The sequence below is a fragment of the Bactrocera neohumeralis genome, chromosome 2, assembly GCF_024586455.1.
Source record: "Bactrocera neohumeralis isolate Rockhampton chromosome 2, APGP_CSIRO_Bneo_wtdbg2-racon-allhic-juicebox.fasta_v2, whole genome shotgun sequence".
Lineage (NCBI taxonomy): Eukaryota > Metazoa > Arthropoda > Insecta > Diptera > Tephritidae > Bactrocera > Bactrocera neohumeralis.
The window spans coordinates 4,966,446-4,971,883 of record NC_065919.1 but is presented as its reverse complement, the minus strand read 5'-3'; positions in this window follow the sequence as shown (position 1 = coordinate 4,971,883).

Sequence of the window (5,438 nt, the reverse complement as noted above, 5' to 3'; positions counted from 1 at the left end):
ATCGCAACGAACGTATAACCTACTGGTGCAGGAGTGTAGAGAACGCAGATTAGCTTAGCGGAACGAAAACAAGTGCACCTCATCTGGGTACCGGTCACAAAGATATAGCCGGGAGTGAACTGGCTGATGAGCTCGTCCGCTCCGCAGCATCCACTCACATGGTAGGACCTGAACTGGTCCATCAAAAGAAAGTTCTTATGCGGAAAACTTTTTTAATTTGACATGGATATCTTTACAAAAATTATTATACAAAGCAACGCACAATCTCCATCGATTCCCATTCACAGTAACGTGACGGTCTTGATCATCACGGAAGAAGTACGGCCCAATGACGCCGCCGGCCCAAATACCGCACCAAACCGTAATTTTTTTCGGCTTGCAATGGTGACTCATGGAGTACGTGTGGATTGCTGCCGGACCAATAATGCATATTGTGCTTCTTGACGAAGCCATTCAGGCAGAAATGAGCCTCATCACCGAAGATGATATTTCGATGAAAATCCGAATAATTTTCAAGTTGTTGCTCAGCCCATTTCACGAACATACGACGATTCTGATGGCCAAGCAGATTCAGTTCTTGCGTCAATTTGAACTTGTAAGGATATAGGCCAAGATCTTTACGTCACAGAGATGACCAACGTCTGTGAAAGACATCTGAGAGACTGATTTGGGTCTTCCTCAATTGATGATTAGTTATATAACTAAGATAGTAAGTTGTCGTTGGATCCATGCTACTCTTTTAAAACATTTTTGTAAAGAACGTAAAATTCTTCATACTTTTGACCAGAGCGCATTCTTCCGGCAGTAAGAGTGATTGCCGAAAAGCATAGTCTCAAAACTTTCATATTAAGACGACACTTATTTGTAAAAATCTATCGCATATTACAGCAACAACAATCCACAGAAATTAAATAAAAACCTGTTAACACACTCAAATGTCAACATACAGGCCTGGCAAAGACAAAACAAAACAAACAAGCTCAGCTGAGCACGGTCCAACGCCTCGAGGCACCCAGTGGAAGGGTAGCTAGCGTGACAGCGTCTCAGCATTTCCGCCGCGTCGCGTATCGCCCCGCTTTTGAGTGCCCGATAGTTCCGTTACGTTAATGCGATTGCTTGAATGTTGAAATGCTCAAACGCCTTGTTAGCATGCCACATTGTGTTGTACTGCCGCCAGCAGTTAATTTGCACTGACAGCGGTAATTGCTCGAACCGAATAACAAAAGGCAACACAAAACACCTTTAAGTGGAGCAACAAAAGTGTCAGCAATAATTAAGCAGCTGCAATGAGGAAATAACTAAGTGTAATAATAATCAACACAAGCGTCTTGTCAACAAAAACAACCGTTAACACGCCCTGCTTTGATGCTTAATTTGATTAGCAAGTGACGCCAACGGCAGCGTACAACGGCAGACATGTCAGCAGACTAAGCCTCAAGTGTACTTGCAACATACTTAACATGCCACAATAGTACTCAGTCACTTGCCAAACTTAGGCGCAGCGTCAAGCTGCTGTTTCGATGCTTGACTAACGATGGTTGACCGGAAGTTCTATGCTCTCTATGTCTTCACGTGACGGCGCAACGGTGTCTTTGTAAATGGATGTATTTGTGTGCGTGCCTTCCTTAAAAAATAATTTTCTTTGCTTTCAGTTCTTCCGCCTCTACGCATACTTCAGCTCTCACATGATTTACCGCGCTCATTTATGCCACAACGTATTCCGTCTTTGCCGCCAGCTTTATTGCGGCACAGTCTCAGTTGCGGAAGTTTTTGCCTTTAAGTTCTTGATTAATGATGAAGTCGCGCATAAATTAATTCGACATCCTGGGAGTTGCTGTGGTGAGCTGCACAGCGCCTACATCGCTGTGACGAATTTTTATGTGCGCAAATAAGGGAATATCCATTTACAGTTCTTTGTTTTTCATCTTCGCAGTATTGAAGATTCCACAACTATTTATATTGAAAATTTTTTCTTGCGACAAATACCTGAAGCTATAATAATTTCTTGTATTAACTAGATTCCATTTGTGGTTCGACTGCTGACTCAACTTCGCATAACGGTTTCATAATTACTTGAATCTAGACATTGTTAGAGTCTAGTGAGTTTGCTCCAATGTCTTGGTGAATCTTTCAAGTATGACCAATCAAATGAATTAGACAGCCCAGAAAACTATTACTTAAAATTGAAAGAAGCCAAAGCTTTTGCAATTCAACTTTTAATCCATTAAATAATGGAAAGCTTTGACCGTATTCTTGAGTATCTATATCACAACTTTAGGATCCTCACGAAAACATTGGCTATCACTTTGTCGGCAGATAGGAAAGCTTTCGCCTTCTTGGAAGCAAAATCACGGTTTAAAGTCCACTGTTTCGACTGTTAATGGGTTTCTGATATATATCAGTGGAGTAAAGTTTCGTCGACAGTCACTTAACGCCACAGAAATATGAACTCGCAAATTTAAAACAGCTGAACGTAGCTCATCTAAGCGTGACAAATTTGCAATACTCGCTCGAGCATTCAAGCTCAATTTGATTTTACTGCGCGATTTCCCTTCCAAAACCTAGAATCGAATTGCAAGCCAATATTCTTACATTTTTTTTAAATCCTCGGACACACCTGCTTCCACATGCGGTCCCAACAAAATTGCGCGTCCTTTGCGTCTGAAATGTTGACATTAGCTCTCTATGAGAACGTATTAGGTGCGCAACAAAGTTATCGACAACGTTTTGTGATTCGACGTGCTTCTGAGCCATACCGTGAGCCATCGATCGAGAGGAGTAATAATCGGACGGTGCAATATTAGGGCATATTTGACGGGTGAGGTAGATTTTCCCATTTAAGTTTTATGAGGTCACTCACTGCACGTGGTTTAACTTGGGGCAGACCCTTCGAAAGCTTTTTGGAGTTCCCGATCACGTCTAGAGCCGCCGATTTCTTTGACTGAAAGAAGAAAATCAACACTTTTTTCAGTTTTTCTTTTCCAAATGGCGCCATCAGGCAGTAGGTATCAGTACTTTTTGTACCACCCACGTATAAACCACATACAATCACATATATACCATATTCATATATGTCTTGCTTATACCATTCATAAATGTAAGTAAAATGTTTCAGGCAAAACAAATTATTCATATCTCATAGTTACTACAACATACCACTCACTTTTCTCTTATCTGTTACACTTGACCGTTGCTCTTCTCAACCATCGATACTCAATAACAAAGCAAACCAAACGAAAATTTATACATTTTTGAAACTGCGATGCAAATACTCGTAACGGGCGCAACCATGGAAACGATGCAAAAAAAGAGGCTTAGGTCATAACCCAAAAACGGAACGAGGAGCTCTGTCGAGTATTATCCTTTTTTTGTATTTCACTTTTACGCTTGGCAAAAGCTAAGCAAAAACCAGCTAATGGAAATCTCTAGCCCACACAAATACAAAAGCAGGCAAAAATGGTCGAGTGGAAAGAAGTCAGGTAAATTGGATACATATACAAACAAGAATGCTAATATTGAATTGGGTAAAGGGTCTTCGAACAGCACAAGTGCTATCAGTAACAGTGAACAATAAAATATACAAATTTTGTTATAGGTACTCTGCGTACGTGTGTATGTAAACACGGCCATACAACTTTATCTACCAAAGGCTTTGCGGCCCACAGTGGTATGGCCTCATACAGTTTTGTAGCAAAAAATAATCAAATAGGTTTGTCTCCGTATATACCCGTGGTCATTTTTTTCATTTTTAACTATCATACATCTGATTTCGTGAATACCGAAGATTAGCAGGTTATACTCTGAAGGTATTTGAACCTGATTGAATGATTCTCCCAATCAAAACAAAATGTCTGGCGCCTTTTGCGGTCAGGTTCCATATTCTGTACAATGTTCTGCAGTAAAAAAAAATCCTTAATTGACAAAATGGCGGCGTTTTAACCAAAATTTCGGTATTTTTTAGCCTGCCAAAATTCGATTTTTGAGAAATTCCCATCACAAATAGCTTGGTTGACAGCTATATGCCATAGTCAGCCCATTAGAAAATTTTCTTCAGAGAATACATTATTGCCTTAGATAATAGGTTAGGTAGGGTTAGCTAGTAGGATTGTTTCAAAATCGATGGATCTCACTTGGACAGATATTTGGTCTTTGTGTTGCCGATCAACTCCTAAAAGTGAATTACCAGATCCTCAGAGTTCGACGAAGCATTTAGAACTTACAACAACAATTTATTAAGACGGTTAATATCAGTCGTCCAAAGCTGTGTCTACAGAGATATTTCAATCTCAGTCTGTCAAAAGCAGACAGTGATAAGATGTTTCCACTTACCTTCCTCCATACGATTTTGTAAAAGATCAACCCATAGACTATGTAGCCACACCACGTGTAAGTCTATTAGAGAGTGTCCAATCAGAACATCAACAATTGCGGCCAGATTGACATTACTAAGAGCCAGTAGTTCGGAAGATCTCTTATGTTTAAGTCAGGACCAAAAGAATCTCGGAATCGCACAAGTTTTGGTTCTTGATCAGCGCTAGCTGAGCTCACTGGAGATCCAATGCCAAAATAAAAGAGGCATCGGAAAACCGACTCGCTGCCGATAGTATGGAATTGGGGTCATCGACTTTGGAGTTTCCAGTGACTCCACTGTGACCAGGCACCCATACAACTTTTATATGGAAAAAGCTTGAAACTATTGTCAATGAGTTCATACTCTTCTTGACAAATTTAGAGCGTATTGTCAGAGAGCTCAAATTCAGTATAGCCGCTCAGATATTGAAGTGAATGCACACTTCTCAGAAGGAGAATAAGGAGGTAATGGCAGTTAGCTTTGCTCGAGAGACGCTACACTGGTCCAAGAGTTTGGAACTAGAGATGATAGAAAACTCCCGATAGTAGACTTTACGACCTACTAGACCTTTTAACTTCGATCCATTCAACACTCGCTGCAACTCCAACAGCTTCGTCCTGTTCACAAATACCTGGTAGGTATATGAGCTAAGAAGGAACCGCCAAAAGAAGGTATTGTGATGCAATGATATAGATTGTAAGGAATGCAATCGAAACAGTGGACAATTTCAGTCATATGCCCAGCTTCCCTAAGCCTAATAGCAACCTTCGTTGCCAAACCTCTACCAGCTACGTCCACAAGTAAAATGTGTAAAATAGCAGTGAGTATCATTGGTGGCGTTGTCTATATCCAGGGACGTTCCGGCTACGTAGACGCGACCGTCGTACGAACGAGTCTGATGCTACAACAACAACAAAGTCCATTTTTTGAACATTCTCCAGCTGTTTAGCTAGTGCCTTTCCCGAGCGCTCATCTCTCTCGGAACTTCTTGGAACTTTTCAAGAGTCCATGGAGCGAAGCGATGTTGCCTGGAGAGGCCGGTTGCAGTTATTGCACAAGCCGTATTTTATTTTTTATTTTCTTACGT